Genomic DNA, 20869 nt, shown 5'->3' with positions numbered 1-20869 from the left:
TAATTGCATAGAATTGACAGCATTGAAAGGGAAAATGTTTAAGTGACACGAGCCATTTGGAATTGTTTCATCAACACTTCCTTTCTGTTCCTTATCCCTTGTATACTGGTCAGGATGATTTTAATTATTTGCTTGTTGTTCTTGTTAATTGTGTGCGTAGTTTATCACCAATTGTCCTTAAGAAGGTGGCAGTGAGCAACCACTGATGAATTCCTCTTTGAAACTATGATCACTGTTCTGTTGGGAAGGGAATTTCAAAATTTGGACTCAGGCTTTAAAAAGGATCAACAAGTCAGGATGATTCATCACTTGAAAGGGATGTTCTCATCCTCCATTGTCTTTTCCAACAGATAGAGATTGTGGCTTTAGGAAGAATGTCTGAGGAATCTAGGCAAGTAACTGCCATTATTATGTTGCACATGATGCAAATGAACAATGATGCATTTCAAATCCAGCCACAATGCATATTTTTCTTGAAGGTCATGTTATATTAAAAAAATCAAGATTGAATAATTTTTTCACTCCTTCAGTCCACTTTTATTATGTGAACAAACCTATCACCTATATATTATATGAGGACTAACAATGAATTAAATGAATCAAGGGTCCTGACATAAACCATGGACCATTCTTTGACTTCCCACTCAGGCCCACTGAATTCCTCCTGCAGATGGTTGCTCCATACTCAAGCATCTGTAGTCTCTCGTGTCTCTCATCAAGTAAAACTGCAATGTAATAAAACTGCATGAGAAGCATTTCATGTCATACAAATTCAGCATTTTGAAAAAAGAGTTCAAAGCGTCAGTGACTTATGCACGTATTAGCTCCCTGAGTTTCTAATCTGTTATTTTCAGCGACCTTTGTATTGTGTGAGGCTGCTTCAAATACAATTCATGGATTTTACCGGGAAAACATTATTAAAAAAAGTTCATGAACTGCAGAAAATCATATTTATAGCCTTAAAACTTGAAATGAGCTGGTCTGTCAAAAGAATCTGAGGTTAGAGGTTAAATCTTGATGCATTCAATATTCGAAAACAGTGTCACAAATTTGACAAATCTGAAAGTTTTGATTGGTCAGTTGTCTATGTTTTAATTTATTCTTGTACCCTTCATGTAATTTCAATAAAGGACAGATTCTGATTGGATTTGTGATTTTATTGTAATCTGCTATCAGGAAAATGACTGTTAAAACATCTCTCTCTGCCATGCTGACACGAGATTCAATGTCAATGAATCAGTCAGGTGTGCAGTCACAATGTCAAATAAGTTTGATTAATTGGCAGATATTGACACATTTCTTACTTGTATTGACGTTTAAAAATAGAAGAAACAGATGCATGTCTCTTGCGAATCAAATTGCTCAAAAATTGTCATCTTGTAAGGTCAAGCATTGTTTTGGTTTTGTGGCTGAGTTTTTTGTAATTATTTATCGCACTATGAAACAACATATTAACCAATATATTTACAGATGCATCTCTTTAAATATTCACATTGACATTTTCTCTTTTTTCCCCATCCCTCCCTTCCCACCCCTTCCAAAAACAGTGAATATTGAACATATAAAATACAATAAAACAATATCATTATACAAAAGGAGTACAAACAAAAAAGACGTATCATCTACTTATTCACATTAAATCTGATTGTGTTTATCTTCTTATCATTTTAGGTGGTGATGGTCCTCGACCTGCTCTTTCTGCCATGTTCCATAGATGGTTCCCAGGTTTTTTTAATCACTGTAACTTTGTCTTTTAAATTATATGTTTTTTTTTTCCCCCAGTGGGATACACTTAAATTTGGTTATATATTCCATTAATGTTTATAGTCATTTAGTCCAACGTGTCCATCTTATATCTTTATTTTCACTTCTTTTCCGCCTCTTTACCACCTCCATCCCTTTTTTCCATTACTGTTTTTTAAGTTTTCCTTTTTAATCTCAATATTTGACAACGCACTTAAGACATGAAATACCCCAACAATCCCCACAAGCAATAACCCTTTAACACCAAATGAACCTCCCCTCCTTGGATTGACCCTTGTCCCTTGACGGCAACCACAGCTCCCCTTTCCATTCGGTTTGTGAACTTACTCACAAGCGTCAAATGATTTCGCAGTGACCATTATTCTCCGCCCTCCACCAGCCCCCACCCAGAGAACACTATTTTCCTATACATAACAAAGGTCTCTCTTTTTTCCCCTTCTTCCCCTTTTCTTTTCCATCTTTAAATCTTTATATATACATTATCTTTACTTTATATTTTTACATATTTTTGTATATTTTCTTGCCAGTCATCCTTCTTGTCACTCCTTCTCCTCTCTTCTCCTGTCCTGCAAATGTTCAGCAAATTCTTGGGCTTTCTTTGGGTCCAAGAATAGACTATTCCATTCCCCAGGAATAAATACTTTGAGTACTGCTGGATGTCTTAATATAAAGTTATACCCTTTCTCCCATAAGATTGTTTTTGCCGTGTTGAATTCCTTCCTCTTCCTTAAAAGTTTGAAGCTTATGTCCAGGTAAAAAAAAAAAAAATTGTCCCTTATATTCCAATATATTATATGAGGACTAACAATGAATTAAATGAATCAAGGGTCCTGGCATAAACCATGGACCATTCTTTGACCTCCCACTAATGCTGATTGGCCCACTGAATTCCTCCTGCAGATGGTTGCTCCATATTCAAGCATCTGTAATCTCTCATGTCTCTCATCAAGTAAAACTGCAGTGTAATAAAACCACATGAGAAGCATTTCATGTCATAGAAATTCAGCATTTTGAAAAAAGAGTTCAAAGCGTCAGTTAACTGCTCCCAATGAAATACCACTTATGCACGTATTATTGTCTTCTCTAACCTTCTTTCTTGCCTGCTCCAGTATGTTTTCTCTTGTCGTATATCTTAGAAATGTTACCAATATGGATCTCAATTTTTGATGTGGTGGCGTTTCAGTACTCGTGCTCTATGCACCCTTTCGATTTCTATTTCTTCATGTGAATCTGTCATTTCTAGCACCTTCAGGAGCCATCCTTTTATAAATTCCTTCATATCTGACCCTTCTTTGCCTTCTTTCAAACCCACTATTTTTATGTTGTTTCGCCTACTGTAGTTTTCCAATACATCAATTTTTTGTGACAATAAATCTTGTGTTTCTTTAAGTTTTTTTCACTCTCTTCCAACTTCCCTCTTAAATCATTTATCTCTATTTCTACAGCAGCTTCTCGTTCCTCCACATTTTCTACTCATTTCCCTATTTCATTCATGACCAACTCTAAGCTTTGCATTCTGTCTTCCGCTCTTTTCATTTTTCTTTTGATTGAACTAAATTCTAATGATAGTCATTCATTTGTTCTTCAAAAAAGGCTTTATCTAAACTTTATCCTATTTTACCTTCTTCTTTCCTTTGAAATTCTTGGTCTTCTTCTGTGTCTTTATCTATGTCTGTGTCATCTTCTTCTCTTCTCTGTATCTGTGTATCTTCATCCTTCTCTGGTGAGCTGCTTCTGTATCCTTGCTGGGCCTCCAGCTTCTGTGTTTCCTGTTGTTGGGCCTCCTGCTGCAGGTCGACCTGTTGTTGGGCCTCCTGCTGCAGGTCAACTCGCCGCTGGACCCCCTGCTGCAGGCTGACCCACTGCTGGGTCTCCTGCCGCAGGTTGTCCCCCTGCCGATCACCCCGTTGCCGCTCATCCTCTTCCAGCCCTTCATTTTCACCACTCTTCTTTTCTTCTTTCTTGCTTGCTTCCCTCAGCCGAACGCCCCGATGCTGGGCATCTCTCAGCTGGCCGCTCCGCAACTGGCCACTCCCCAGCTGGGTCCCCCTCCCGCCAGCGTTAACCTTTTCTTTTACTTACACACCTCTAATTGGCTCTGAGAGCCATTTTTAAAGTCTGCCGGTTGGGAGGACACCACTCTTCTGGGGACTCACCAACACCGGAGATCGGCCACTCCTCCCCACAGTGGGGCTCTCTGCTCCAACGTGCAGGTAAAGCCTCCTCCTTTCTTCTCCAGTGATTTTCCTTCTTCCCTTTTCACTGTTATTCTTACTTTTTCTCTTTTGGGTCCCATTTTCTGTCTCTTGTCTTTATCTTTCTCTTCCTGTATTTTATGTTTATTGAGCTCTGTTTTTTCACACTTTTTTCTTCTTTTCTCTGGAGAGGGCTGGTTCCACCCGTCCAGCCACTACTCCAGCACATGACTCCCCTGTGGCTGAGTTTTGATAATACGTTTGATATGAGTCTGCAATTTGCTGTTTGTCTATATCGGGGTGCAGTGTGAGAAATAAAATTCAAAAGTGAGTTGCTGCTTTGTCTCTCGGCATTTGATAATCTGGAGTGGCCACACTACTTGATAATAACTACAATAATATGATAGCATTTCAAAAAAAATAAAGGTACTTCATTCATTGCAAAATGGGTCATGAAAGATGCAATTGAAATGTAAATGTTTCTTTTAGTATGTTGTCCTCATGACTCTTAAGTCAGAAAGTTACAAGTTGAATCCTCACTCTAGAGATTTCAGCACAGAGCTCTAAGTTATGAGGAAATTATATAAGGTTGGAGACAAAATATCAAAGTCCAAGATATGTAAACATTGATCGTGTGGATGGCCAGACGCTTTTCTCACAGGACTGAGATGGCTAACAAGAGGTGGGGGCATAGATTTAAGTTGCTTGGGGTACGTTTTTCACATCAAGAGAGGTGGGTACATTGAATGCACTGCCGGCAACAATGGTGGAGGCAGGTACAATAGGATTTATTGAGACTAACAGATAGGTACATGAAAATGAGAAAAATTGCGGCCTATGTTGTTGAGAAATTCTAGGCAGTTATTCGAGTGGATTATTATGTGGGCACATCACTGTGGGCTGCAAGGCCTGTATTATGCCGAGGATTTCTACATTCTAGACGGGGAAAAGAAAATGTAAAATTCCAACTACACTTTTGGAGGAAATTAGAGGGAAACTTAGTGTGGTGCTTTGAGATAGAAATGGGAAATGGTTATAGCACAAAATCTCTTCCTTAGCATCCACTCTTTATATTACCCTGAAATGATTTGCCATTAAAATATTCTTATGATATAACTTTTTCTTCATTAAATCTGTTAATGACATTGAAATCCACTTCTAGAATTTAGATTTTTTTAAAAATAATTAACAGTCAGATTAAAGAAAGCAACTGAGATCTTTGTTTATCAAGCCTAGATCTTTTATTTGAAAATTTTATTTTTCATTTGCATCAATATACACATATAATTCTTCATCATATAACAATACAATGAAATAAAAATGATACAAAATGATATGTAATTTATTTTTCTTTTTATCCCCCTCCTCCCTCTCCCTAAAGAAAAAAGAAAAAAAAAACACGAATTTATGTATCATTAACTATTCATATATTCCTAACACATTATTCTATCCTGTACATATTACTTTGGAAGAGTGGGTGTTATGAATGTTGTGGATGAACTTTACTGATGAAATCCATATATGGTTTCCAAATCATATAAAAATTCTCAGGTTGATTCCTTAAATTATAAGTAATCGTTTCCAATGGTATACAATTTTGAATTTCCATATGCCATCTATCCAACCTTACAAAATTATCTGACTTCCATGCTACTGCCATACTGACCATGGATCTTCTATGTTTAATAAATCCAGTCTGATCCATATTTATTAATGTAGGTAAATATTTAATTAATCTGTTAGCTAATAATTTGGACACAATTTTATAATCTGTATTTAATAATTTTATTAGTCTATAAGAGGATGGTAATAAAGGATCTTTCCATTTTTTTGGAATAACTGTTATTAATGCTGTTTTAAAAGATTCTGTTAAGTAATTAGAATCTCTCATTTGATCCAAAAGTCCATTAAAAACAGGAATTAACAACTCCTTAAATACTTTATAAAACTCTGGAGGAAAAAACCTCCTCTCCCAGAGCTTTATTATTTGACAAAAACATCAAAATATCATAAACTTCAACATCCATAAAGGAATTGGATAATTCCATTTTTTCATTGACATTTAATTCAGGCAATGTATCTTGCGATTAGATATTCCTCTATTTTTTCCTCATCCTTTAAAGATTCAGAATGCTATAATTGTTTATAAAAATTCCTAAAATCATCATTAATTTCTTGCATTTTATGTGTAATTTAACCAGTTTTTCTTTTTGTGGATATTATTGTTCTTGATAATTGCTTCTCTTTGAGTTGCCATGCTAAAACTTTGAGGGCTCTATCACCTAATTCATAATATTTCTGTCGCGTGGACAGTACATCTCTTTCTACTTTAGAGGATTGTGTTGATTTAAATTTCAATATTTTTAAAAAACTTTATTTAATATTTTCAAAACAAATACTTTTACAAAATCCATATAAAAATTAAAGCTACAACTATCCCACCCCCTTCCACCCACCCTCACCAATCCCCACAAGGGAAGCATTAAGAAAATTTTTATAAATACATACAGCAGTTTAAGATATTGCTAAATTCATACATTTCTGATAAGACAACCACATCTTAACAAAAAAAAAATCATAATTATCATGCAAATTATATGTTATTTTCTCCATATAAATACAGGACCTCAACTCGTTAGGCCAACAATTTACTTTTATCTCAGTTTAGTCTTTCCAAGAAATCGCAACACATTTACATGCTACAGCCAATGCTAAACATAAAAATGCTGTTTGAAACTTATCTAACCCCAAATCCATAAATAGAGCAGTATAACCCAACCAAAAATTTTTGGGATCTAACAAGAACTGGATTTTAAATAAATTTTGAAGAAATTCCCTAATTTTATACCAGAATGATTGAATTTTATCACAAAACCAAATGGAATGTAAAAATGCTCCTACACTTAATCCACATCTCAAACACTACTCTGAATTACTAAATTCATATTTTTTTCAATTTCTCAGAGGTTAGATGCAAAAAATTATAATTAATCATACTATATCTTACATTAAACAATTTATTCACACCATCAAAGCATATAATCTCCCAATCAGCCTGATTAATATCACAAATTAAATCATTTTCCCATTTAATCCTGGATTTATGTAAATGTATTTTATCCATAGTGTCTTGTAACAATACATACATCTCTGAAATAAAACCTTTATTTGAAAAATGAGAAATCATAAACTCAAATTTCGTTAACTTAGGAATTTTCATTTCTCTTCTTTCACTAACACTCCAATTTGATAATAAACAAAGAATTCACAGAAATTCCAAATTTCTCTCTAAGTTGATTAAATGATAAAAGTTTACCCTCTTTAAAACAATCCTGCAATGACTTTATTCCTTTAATCTGCCATTTTCTTAGAAATCTATTATTTAATGAAAAAGGAATCAATTTATTATGATATATTGGGGCTTGAACCAATATTATACCTTTCGAGCCTATTAATAAATTCATTTTACTCCAAATCTCTAACAAATGTTTTAAAATTAGTATTTTATATCTCGGTTATAAAACAGAATTTCATTTAAATACAAATTGATGTAAATAAGGCTCAGATATACCAGCCAATTCTACCCTGGCCCAACTAGGGGGGGTGCAAAACATCCAACATATGGTTAATAAATCTTAATTGAGCTGCTTCATAATAATTTTGAAAATGGATTGTATTATAGGATTGGATTGCATTAAATTTCATTTTTTCCGATTCCAATAATCTTTATTTCTCTTCATTTTTATGAGCATGCGATTCCTTTTCTAAAAACAATATATCTTTGTCTAATTGATCTACTTCTTTCATTTTTTATTTTAGATGTGTAACTTATTATTTGTCCTCTTAAATAAATTTATTTGCTAATGAGTGTTTATTAATTTCTTGAAAAAACTTTATCTGTTGTCTCATAAATTCACAAAAGTACTTCCTCTTTAAAAGTACTGTATTAAATCTCCATCTATAACCTATATTGTGTTCTTCTTACAGTGCAATTGACATCACTAAAGGTGAATGATCCGATAATATTCTTGCTTGATATTCAATCTTCTGAACTCTAGCTGGTAATTGCCTAGAGACTAAAAACATATCAATACGTGAATATGTTTATGTCCAAAAGAATAGTCCCTGTTATTAGAATGAATTTTCCTCCAAATATTAACAAGTCTCATCTCATTCATTAAATTTGTCATAATTTTAACTGCTTTATTTTTAACAATATTTCCAGTTTTGAATCAAAAGTAAAATTAAAATCTCCACCCATTATTATTTTCCCCTGGGAACTTGATAATTGCATAAAAACATCTTGTATAAATTTCCTATCATCCAAATTTGGTGCATATATATTCATTAATGTCCAAAATTCTGAATAAATTTGACAATTAATCATTACATATCTCGCCGCTTTATCTATAGTTGTTTCCAATATTTTAATTGGTATATTTTTATTTATTAATATAGCTATTCCTCTGGCCTTGGAATTAAATGAACAAGCCAATACAGATCCAACTCAATCTCTTTTTAACTTTCCATGTTCTATTTCAGTTAAATGAGTTTCCTGCAAAAAAAAAGTTTTATCTACTTTCATCTTTTTCATATAATTTAACATTGTTTTCATTTCATTGGATTATGAATTCCATTAATATTAATACTAATAAAATTCAATTTTCCTGCCATTAAGTACCAATATTAAATTTTCTGTCCATCAATTGTCCCTTTCCCACTCCTCTCACTCCCACTAAAATAACAGCATATGCTACAATAATCTTAGTCAATCCAGGTGTAAAATAAGAAAAGGAAAGATAGAAATAAGAATTAAAGAAGAATCGCCCCTCCCCCCCAATAGGTGTATGCTGTTGTACATCTCTGTTCCCTTGATCTATTCAGGATGTGATCCAAATCACACTCATGAACATGACTTTGCAATGGTTAGGCTCGTGGTCCCCATTAACTCATTATATATACCAAACAATCCCTTCTATTTTTTTTTATCAGAGATTCTAATTCTCTCATAGATATTTTTTTAAACTATATGATCACTTAAAGGTAAAACCATCCTCCCCATTTAAGCTCTCTCGAAATATTTTTTTTTTCCCCCAGTTACAGAAAAACTCTTTCCATCTGATAATACATTCAGGTATAAGCATCCACCTGTCTTGCTTTTTCAAGCAATGAATTTGCTTGAAAAATTCAGCAGAATTACCAATAATTAGTTGTGCAAAATTAACTGCACACAAAGTGAATATGTAAATAATCAAAAGAATTGTAAACAGATCATGAATGCAAACAAACTGTGCAATAAAGGGAGAGCAAAGAAAATCTATAAAGTGCACAAGTAAGAGTCCTCAAATGAGTCTCTGATTGAGTTTGTTGTTGAGGAGTGTGACAGAGTATTTAGAGGTGGTTCGGCACATTTGCCTTATTAGGTTCCTTAAAAAACCTATTTTTCCCTTGTGGAATAAAGACCTTCAAAACTGCTAGATACCTTAAGACAAGGTGCATAACTTTTCATCCATAACACATTTTTAATTGGATTGAATTCTTTCTTCTTTTTCAACAACTCAAAACTTGTATCAGGATAAAAAGAAATATTCCCCTTATAAATCATGGGTGACTGTCAATCTTTTGCTTGCTTTGCTGCCAGCTCTAAAATCTTCCCTCGAACTTCAAATCGAAGAATCTGACTGGTATCGACCTTGACCTCTGGTCCGGCATTGGCTTTGGTCTCAATGCTCGATGCGCTCTCTCAATTTCAATGTCTCCTCGAAATTCAGTCACTCCCAAAGATTGTGGAATCGAATGCTGTAAAACCTTTTTAATTTCTTGTCTTTCACTACCTTCTTTAAGTTCACTAATCTTTGTTGTTTCTTCTGCTGAAGTTCTCTAAAATGTCTATTTTCTGCATTAACTGATCTTTTGTTGCAGCTGCTTCTACTTGTCCCGCTTTCATTTGCTCCTTAAAGCCTTGAATTTCAAATTCATTTCCTTTAATTTCCTCATCCATAACTTCAAATCTTTAATCCATCTCAACTTTCTCTGTAAAATTCTTCTTTACAGTTACAATCTCTCCATATCTTCTTACTTCTGCTATTACCTGTATAAACTTCCTCTCTTGTTGGGAAGATTCCGTGTACTTTTTTTTTCATTTCTGCTGCAGAAATAAATGATTCTTTCATTTTCTCCAGCTGTTTGGCCTTAAACAAAAACTCCTGTTCTTCCTGTTCGTCATCTTGCTCGCTGGATCTGGAAGTCTGTAGGGTCTTTTTTAAAGTTGCCTCTGTTTTGTTTTTGTGCTCTGTGCATGCATGAGGAGTCACACATGCGCAGAGTCACATCTTCACCCAAGTCGGGTGGCCATTGTCTGGAGAGACCCTGTACTGCAGATTCCAAGGTCTCCCCAGCTCCTGGCTTCTCTCCCCTGGGCAGTACCTTACGAACAGCTCCTGGATCCTTCCTCAAGGTAGGCCTTTCTTCCTTAACTCGATCTTTTTCTTGCTCAGTTTCTTGTACTATAACGGCTGGGTTTTCTTTCTTTGGTGCCATTTTAAAATGTTCTGCAGGTCTTCCAATACTTCTTTCTTCTATTTTTCTTAAGTTTTGCTATATTTTTGGGCTCTTTTTTCAATTTTTTCGAGGAGAGTAGGGATTTGAGTTTAACTTCCTGTCATCACATGGCACACTCCCACAGCCCAAACTTCTCCATTAAAATAAACCCTGGGAAGGGTCTAACCAGGTGCAGGATCTGAGAAAAAGTTAACTAACAATTGTACTAGGGAATATCAGCAAGATGGGCAACATGGAACATTTTGAAGTCTATGGTGCCAGATGTTGTTGAATAAATAAATACATTTTGAAAACATATCTTTGAATAGGCAACTGAAATTGACTGCCTTGCCGGAAAAAAAATTCATATTTCAGATTTAATGTCAGAGTGCACACATGGCATCACATACTCTGAGATTCCTTTTTCCTGTGGGCACAGCAGAATTACCAATAATTAGTTGTGCAAAATTAACTGCACACAAAGTGAATATGTAAATAATCAAAAGAATTGTAAACAGATCATGAATGCAAACAAACTGTGCAATAAAGGGAGAGCAAAGAAAATCTATAAAGTGCACAAGTAAGAGTCCTCAAATGAGTCCCTGATTGAGTTTGTTGTTGAGGAGTGTGACAGAGTATTTAGAGGTGGTTTGGGATGAATTGTTAGAGCAAGTTGCACACAAACATTTTAAAACACAGAAAACTTTGCAGGACTTTTGCAGAATGCTTTTTGGAGAAAGCAACAAAGTAGCAACATACAGCTTGCCTGGGAACATGTGATCTTTGCAGGTAGCAGAGAACAGTTTTGTTCTCAGTGAGGGAGGGAGTGAAACAGAGAGGAGAGACATAGAAATCAGTTCCAGAAGGACAAAGCTGGCAAACTTTGGAAGGCTGCCTGGTCAAAGGAGAAGGCTGGTGGTCTGAAAGGTGACTTGAAACAAAGAGGGTCATCTGGACAACCCTGAAGGGGGCAAGTTTCGTCTGAAAGACTGATTGGAAAGGAATCAGGTGTGGATGTCTTGGAACAAAAGGAATCTCTCTCTGAGTGGTAACCATTTGCCTGTTAAACACCAAAGCCTGGTGAACTTTGTTAATACTAACTTCTGTGCGCAGTACAACATTTGCCTGCAACTAGTGAGATTGGACTGTGATCCAAAGAACTTTTCTAATCTTAAATATACATTACACACACCTGCACTTAGTATTAGAGGGGGGGGATTAAGTAGGTTAGGTAGGTTAAGTAAGTAGGTTATGTAATAAGTTAAAGTTTAATTCTGTTTTCTTGTTCAATTATTGTTTGTTTAAGTAACCCTGTGTTGTGGTGCATATCTATTGTTGCTGGTTTTTGGGGTCCTCTGGACTGTAACAAGAGTCTGATGCCACCATTAGGTTGCAGCTGTTCCTGAACCTGGTGGTGTAAGTCTTGTGGCACCTATAACCCTTTCTTGATGGCATCAGTGAGAACAGAACATGTGCTGGGTGGTGAGCGTCTTTGATGATTGCTGTTACTATTGGACGGCTGTGTTCCCTGTCAATGTTCTCAAGAGTGGGGAGTGTTTTTCCTGTAATGTCCAAGGTTGTGTCCACTACCTTTTGGAGGGGTTTACACTCCGGAATGTTGGTGTTCCCATACCAGACTGTGATGTAGCTGGTCAGCACCTTTTCCACCACACATCTGTAGAAATTTGCCACTTTCTGATGACATGCCAAATCTCCGCAAACTCCTGAGGAAGTAAAGGCACTGATGTGCTTTCTTCACAATGCCATTTGTGTGCTAGGTCCAGGAAAGATCCACTAAGATAATGACTCAAAAGAGTCTAAATTTGCTCACCCTCTCCACCTTTGATCCCCAAATGATCACTGAATTGTATACCTCTGGCTTTCCTTAATTCAACAATCAGCTCCTTAATTTTGGTGACATTGAGTACAGGGTGGTTATTGGTGCACCATTCAGCCAAGTTTTCAATCTCCATCCTGTATGCAGACCCATCCCCTTCCTTTATACAACCCACTTATCGTGGTATCGTCGGCAAATTTGTAGGTTGTATTATTGTCATACCGAGCTACACAGTCGTAGGTGTAAAGTGAATAGACCGGGAAATACAATAATGAAATCAAAACAATGCTAACTCTGTTATCACCATATACAGGCAGTCCCTGGATTAAAATACAAGTTCTGTCTTAACTTGAATTTGTATGTAAGTCAGAAAAAGTACATACCATTGATGTTTAGCATCAGTCAAATATTTATCCTAGTATATAGTATATATTTTACCCTTATATGCATATAAAACACTTCCCAATAAGCTAAAACATCTTAATTATAATAATCGAGGCTGTAGAGCAGTAGACTAAGCACACATCCTGAGCTGTGTCTGTGAAGAATGTCAGTGAGATGGGAGATGTTGTACTGAGTCGCATGATCTATGTATTTCTGTTGGTCGACTCCGATAGCATCACCCAAACCTGAGGTCTCTACCTCAGGCAACCCTACAGATTTCCCCAGCAAGTCCTGCACGATGTCACTTCATTATTGCTATATTTGAACATCAGAACTCCATACTCATCAACAGATGGAAGAAGTATCTCCACAAGCACTGATTGAAAGAAATGGTTCACTACTTTTGTGTCAAAAGTGAATAGAGATGGCCAATAAATGGTGGCCTTTTAAATTGTATTTGTGTTAACAAAAATTATGAACATTCAAATTCCTGTGCAGTAAGTACAGGAAGGAATGTCAAGGGCAGCAAATGAATGCATTCTACAGCCACTTGAACAACTTAGTGGATGTAGAACTACAAAGCAAATTAAAAGTATAAATTCCCTCTAATTTTGCATATTTATCCTTTTAAATGCCAGAGGATTGTGTGCTGATTTTCTTTGGCATCTGTTTCTTAGAAACAGTGAATTCACAATGAATCAGGCCAATGCTTAAATAATGAGGCTCAGAACACGTATGCAATAACTGTATAGTTTGTTTTGATTATGAATGAAAGGTAAATATTGGTCATGTACCACATATTATTCCACAGTCCTTTCAGATACTGCCTGAGGATCATTTTCCCTCTTCCCTGGACTAAAGCATGAACTTTGATTGAATTTCTCTTTTTGAACCATGGCATATCTGATCATAAAATACTGAACTAAAATTGTAGCCTCGATCTGGTATTTCGCAGAGAACAGAAAACTCAAACTGCAGATGCTGGAATCTTGAGTGAACAGAGAGAGTCTGGAAGGACTCCATGAAACAGGCAGCATCTCTGGGGAGAAATGGTCAGTCAAGTCTTGATAATGAATCCCAACTTTGAAACATTGACCATTTCTCTCCTTGGATGTGGCCTGATCGATTGAGCCCCTCCAGCCACTCTGTGTTCACTCATGCCCTTAATTCTCTGGATTAGGAGAGCATCCCAAAATCATTACATTTCAAGACCTGGATCCAATTGACAAGTCAGTTCAACCTTCACTGTGGTCATACAAGAATTTTCTCTTGGAGATATAGCCCACTGCAACTCAAGTGTTACTAATTCTTGCTTTAATATTACTGAGTTAAAATTCTATTCTCATATTACTTATTAGTGTTAATGTGGCTTCATGCAGTGTTCTCATAAACAAAGTTAGCAAAGAGAATTTATATTAAAATGAACTATATTTCATACTTCATCAATATGTGTTTATTAGAATTTCATGTTAATTAAACCAATGCTTTTCTCACATATTTTATTTATTAATTTCCTGTCAAACTCAGGAAATATCCTTGGGCATTTGTAGCATTTATTTACATTGGCCTGGAGGTTGCATTGGAGATGCAGTAATAATGTGATTCATGTAAAGAGGTAGACTGTGGTAATTAACATTAATGTAGTTATGAATATATTTTTTAAGATTACTGTTCATGTATTAATTGCGATTTTCACAGCAGACTTGTATTTGATTCCTTCAGATATCCATGGTTCAAATCTAAGTACAGTCAAACCCCTGATATCTGGCACCTACGGAGTCTTGAGTGAACAAAGAGACTCAGTGAAACAGGCAGCATCGACAGAGTGAGTTTTCCAGGTGCTTGAGACCCACTCTTACAATGCCTAACTAATATACTTGCATTAAGAATAAATAGTTTAAAGGAGAAAAATATTTATACTTCACTTGCATTAATATATAAATATTAAATAATTTTACTTTATTTTCAGTCACATTCTTTGAAAACATTTAACCATCACTGCATCTGCAGGTTCCTTCCCTGCCATGAGCCGTCCGAAAGATGAACAATAACATTATAGATAATTAATCCCTGCCCTCAAAATTTTCAAATAAACCCTTACTAATTCACTTAATGATCTACTAATAAAGATAAAGATTCTTACTCAGCAGGGATAAGGGGACACTTTAAGAGAATTACCTCTATGGCAAGAGGCGTCAACCAGCGTTTCATCCTGGGTGATGTCATTGCTGTGTCTCACAACTTTACTCATACCTTCAAAGAATGAGCAAGGTTGAATATTTTCTCCTATCTTCACCAAAGGTTTATGTGTTATTTCAGAAAACATTTTCTTTTACAATGTTAAACTTCAAATGAAAATTTTATTTATTTTAATGTTTTTATTTATTTTCCACAATTTTTTTTGTCCATTGATTGATGTTGCCAGTTACTTGAATTCAGGGATTTTATGTAATAAAAGGAAAACAAAAAAAATAAATGATTGCAGATTTGGCCAAATTTTATTTTGTCAGCAATGCCATGACTGTCATTCAACAGAAGCCCAAGAGTAAGAACCAGAGATCCTGCTCCTGTTTGTTGTCGTTCATGCTTATTGTGAATCCATCTGATTGGGTCAATGCGCTGGCGATGTTCCCTCCTGCCATTACGGAGCAGAGTGGTGTCACTTATCACGTTCATAGAAGAAAAACCATTTATTGTCTCAGTGCAGGCAACAGCTGTGGAAGTAAATTGCATCTGAGGCATACACACTTCAATCAGACCAATTAACAATGCAAACTTTAAACACATGTATCTCGGAAATGTATGCACGTTTCTCCAATATCAGTGCCTTCTCCTTTTGTGCGTGCTCCTGTTTCAAGCTGGTCAGGTTTTTATCAACCAAAAATGTGAGGAGGACGTTGGTTCCCTGCTTTGGCTCATTTTATCTCAAGATGGTGGTTGTTTGGGAGGTGAATTTCATTGCTTTTGTGTAGTTGTAGCATGCGACAATCATACTTTGAGCAACCACACCTGGAGCACTGTGAGTCATTTTGATTTACATAACTAAAATAAAGGACATACCTGGATTTAGAGAACACAGCAAATATTCCGCAGACTGATTGCAGGCCTGTCAAATGATCTTGACTAACCTATGAGAGGAATCCTCATTGAAATGTGCAACATTTTTAGATGCTTGAGAGAATTGAATTAGGAAGGTTGTTTTCTTTGCTGAGCAGTATCAGGATAAAAGAGTGGCCATTAAGAACTGCAATGAGAAGTTTCTTCACACAAGTGGGTGGTGAGTCTTCGAAATTCCATACCACAGAGCAGCCATTCTCAACAAGTCCATACACATTTAAGGGAAGCCATGGACTGATATCCTTAATATTTTTAATGTTTTTTTTGTGTAGTTGAGAGAAGTACAAAAGAAACCAACAAAACCTGACTGCTTCACAGGGAGGGGGCATAAACTTTGAGCTGAGTCTTAAGGGAGGCACTCTACACCTGCCTTTCTTAACCTTTTTTTTGAGTGCTGTAGAAGTTCAGTCACTGACGTTTCACCCAGAACTGAGACGGATTTATTTTTAATCAATGGAGGACTCAAGAGATAGGTTAGGAAAAGCATTATTCATTGTGGTCCCTTTGACCTACACCCAAATCATAGCCCTCCATACCCTTCCCATCCATGTACCTATCCAAATGTTTTTTTTAATGTAAAAACCAAATCAGGATTTACCACCTGCTGCTAGCAGCTCATTCCAGACTCTCAGGATTCCTTGCATGAAGATGTTCCCCCTCATATTCCCCATAAATATTTCGGATTTCATCCTTAATCCTAGTTATTGTCTCACCTAGCCTCAGTTTAAATACCTGCTTTCATTTACTCTTATCTAAACCCTTTCAGAATGCTGCATCAAATTTCTCCTTATTTCTCGATACTCCAAGGAATAAATTTCCTAACCTATTTAACCTTTCCCTGTCACTCAGTTTCTCAAGTCCTGGAAACATCTTCATAGATCTTTTCTGCACACTTGCAATCTAGTGAGATCTTTCCTGCAGTTTTGACTAATGCTGCACACAATACTCCAAATTTAGCCTCCCCAAAGGTTGAATTTACTAGAAAAGTCATATAACAAAGACACACGTCCTTCAACCCAACTCATTCATACTAACCATCTGAGCTACTCCCATTTGCCTGAGATTGGTCCATATCTCTCCAACACTCATAGCTGTGTACTTGTCAAAATATATTTTAAAAGTCATAATTCCACCATCTCTATGACTTCTTCTGGCAGCTCAGTCCATATTTACACACCACCCTCTGTGTGAAATCATAACCCTCAGATCTCTATTACATTTGTTTTCTCTCTCATATTGAACCCTTCTTATTTAGATTGGGGTAGTGGCGCATAGTGTCACAGTAGCACGGATGCCGTAGCAGTTAGCGCATCGCCTTTAGAGCGCCAGCAATCAGGACTTTGTTCGAACCTGCGCTGTGTCTACGTGGATTTTCTCTAAGGCCTCCAGTTTCCTCCCAGTGTTCGAAACATACCAGGAGTGTAGGTTAATTGGGTGGGAGGAACTTGTGGGCTGAAAAGGCCTGTTACTGTGCTGTATGTCTAAATTTAAAATAAAAATTTAATTCCCCCGGAAAAAGATTCTAACTCTTTATCCTGTGATGCCCCTCATGCTTATTGTTAACATCTATCAGACAATTCTCTCCTTCATTGCACTCTATTTGCCCGTGTCTGCCTTGTGTTGGTCAGGATGGGGAGTTTATCATTGGGAATCAACTGAGATATTCTTTATCCAGCATACTCTGACATACATAATGAAACTGCTGTTCATTCCGCCTCGAGGATATCAGTTCTTTTTCCAATTTAGGATGTCTAATGTTTAGTCTTGTTTAAAGAGGAGAAATATACCAGTGATGTTACAGGCCATGCAATTCAGTGTTAACACTGGAAATATTTTAAAATCAATATTCCATGAGAAAATTGACACGCACTTTGAGAACAAACCTACATGTTAAGTTTGATTATGTCAAAAAAGTAATTGGATGAGCCCAGTTCCATTGATGTTCAATCTATGGACTTTCAAAGAGTAATCGCTGAGGTACCATGTGGTGGGAGCTGCTGCAAAAACATGCTGGTGCTGAAAACCTATGAGTAAATCATGGAAAATGTTGGAAAAAAAACACCAGGTCAGGCAGCATCCATGATGAGAAAAACAGACTTAGTGATTTGAGTCAAGTTTCTGAATGCAGGGAAATGGGATTGGTATATAGATGTACAATAAGGTAAGCATGGACTTGATGGGCTGATGGATCTTTTTCCGTGCTGTATGGCTACACCCCTAACGTCGAAGTACTCGAGATGGCAGAGGTCGACAGCATCGAGTCCATGCTGCTGAAGATCCAGCTGCGCTGGATGGGTCACGTCTCCAGAATGGAGGACCATCGCCTTCCCAAGATCGTGTTATATGGCGAGCTCTCCACTGGCCACCGTGACAGAGGTGCACCAAAGAAAAGGTACAAGGACTGCCTAAAGAAATCTCTTGGTGCCTGCCACATTGACCACCGCCAGTGGGCTGATAACGCCTCAAACCGTGCATCTTGGCGCCTCACAGTTTGGCGGGCAGCAACCTCCTTTGAAGAAGACCGCAGAGCCCACCTCACTGACAAAAGGCAAAGGAGGAAAAACCCAACACCCAACCCCAACCAACCAATTTTCCCCTGCAACCACTGCAACCGTGTCTGCCTGTCCCGCATCAGACTTGTCAGCCACAAACGAGCCTACAGCTGACGTGGACTTTTTACCCCCTCCATAAATCTTCGTCCGCGAAGCCAAGCCAAAGAAAAAAAAAAGAAGAATGGCTACGTGTCTTCATGAACTTTTCCATGAATAAAATATGTCACAGAATCATAGAATGATAGAGCACAGAAACAGGCCCTTTGGCATTTCTAGTCTGTGCCAAACTATTATTCTGCCTAGTCCCAATGACCTGCACTCAGACAGTATCCTTCAATAACCCTCACATCTACGTACCTGTCCAAATTATTTTGTGTTAAAATTGAACCAGCATTCACCACTTCAGCTGGTAGTTTGTTCTCCACACTCCAACTAATGTTTGTGTGGAAGTTCCCCCTAATGTTTCCTCTTTTTCCCTTTCACCCTTAACCCATGTCCTTTGTTTCAGAAAAACTGTAAAGCCACAAAGAGATGTTAGTGAATTAAGAGAGTGGGCAATAATCTGGCCAATAAAGTGTAACATGAATACTGTACACAAGGTTGTCGATATTGATAGGTGAAAATTTAGAAGAGGAAACACTTGGTATGAATATTGAGAATTTGGAGAGCTCTGAGTTTCAGAATGATTTAGGTTTTTTGTAGGTTAGAATTCATGATTGAATGGAATGCAGGTGCTCCAAATAATTAGGAAAGTTCATAGAACATTATTGTCTGTTGCTGTTAGACGAATTGAACATAAAACCAGAGCATTGGTGAAAACGTACATTATCTAGAGTGCAGTGTTGGTCTCTTTATCTGAGGAAGGATGTTTATCTGTTGCAAATAATTCAACGGAACTTTATTCGACTGATACCTAGGATGGCCAGCCTGTCTTATGAGGAAAGCTGGGATAGGAATATTCCATTACATTCCTGAAATATATTTTGTAAATGATGATGATCTGATTAAGTAAATGGCCTCTAAAAGCCATTTGCTTATTTACAACATGAAAGTTTTCATATTTTGAAGAACAATTACTCCTCCCCCTGCTTTAAAGCTGCTTCAGAAGGACCCAACCAGCCTGGCAAATCACCAGCACATTAACCTGTGCCTGTTCTTCAAGGATGAGTCCAGACAGTGAAAGTCAGTCGATGCTACAGCCTTAGAGGAATTATAGCTGAGTCCACAAGTTTGCTCACCGCAGGCTCACAAATTTGCAGCGTCAAGCAAGAATTACCGTATTGTCACTGTCTGCAAAAATTTCAGCTGCTACTGTTTTTCTGCTTTTCAAACGAGGGCACGGGGGACATGTGGAAACATTGATACATGTTGCAGCAAAGTTAGAGCATGAGAAACTGAACCAAATGGTCTCCACTATTGTTTTTGCTCCATTGTGCTTCCTTCTAGCCCTCTTCAGCTCACCCTCTCAACACCTCCTTCTGTTTATCCAGCTTGCATTCGTCCAGCTGTCTGTCCCTTCTATTAGCTCACACTATACTTGAACTACTCTTGTGTCTTGTGAATTCCAAATTGGATTTATCCGTCATGAGATGGTATTCATATATTTTACGTTTGGATTCCACCACAAGTAGAAAGATTATTTATACATCTGTCCCATCATATCCTTCCAGATTATCAAATTATAGAGCCATTATCTTAAAGGCCTGTGATAGGTCTTCACTGGCAAGTCAAGTTTATTCTCCATTCCTTGGTGCAAAAAACAGTCGCACGACCACACATACATATGCACAACAAGTATTCATATATACAAACAAATAATTAAATAAAGTTTTGTACCAATGAGATTCTCGAATGGTTAGTGCGAGCAGTTCCTTGGGTCGTTCAGCATTCTCACTGCCCAAAGGAAGAGGCTGTTTTCAGACTGGCAGTGCTAGCTCTAATACTCCTGTATTTCTATCATGATGGGAGCAGCGGAAAGATGCTGTGTGGGGGGTGGGGGGGAAAGAATCATCAACGATTTTGCATGCCCTCTTCGGACAATGAATCCAGTAGGTCACATCGATGGGGGGGAAGGAGACTCCATTGATCCTCTCTGCCACTCTTATAGTCCTCTGGATTGACCTACGATCCATTTCCCTGCAGCAACCTGCCACACTATGATGCAGCTGGCCAGGACGCTCTCGATTGAACTCCTGTAGAAGGTTGACATAATGGTGGTTGGCAACCTTGCACACTTCAGTCTTTTCAGGAAGTGCTGTCACTATTGCACCTTCCTGACAAATGAAAAGATGTGTATCCATGATAGGTCACTAGTTAAGTAAACTCCAAGGAATTGATGAAAAGAAAGCACCAAAAAGGTGAAATAGCGAGCTGTACTGTGGCCCAGAACTTCCAGTCACACTAGAATTAAAGTCAAGCGGTTCTTCATCAAACTCCTACTTTCCAGGGATGACCTGGTCTGAAACTGCTAACAGAACCTT

Source organism: Narcine bancroftii, chromosome 4, assembly GCF_036971445.1.
Source record: "Narcine bancroftii isolate sNarBan1 chromosome 4, sNarBan1.hap1, whole genome shotgun sequence".
Lineage (NCBI taxonomy): Eukaryota > Metazoa > Chordata > Chondrichthyes > Torpediniformes > Narcinidae > Narcine > Narcine bancroftii.
The sequence above is the reverse complement of the archived record's forward strand: the minus strand, read 5'-3'. Positions refer to the sequence as shown.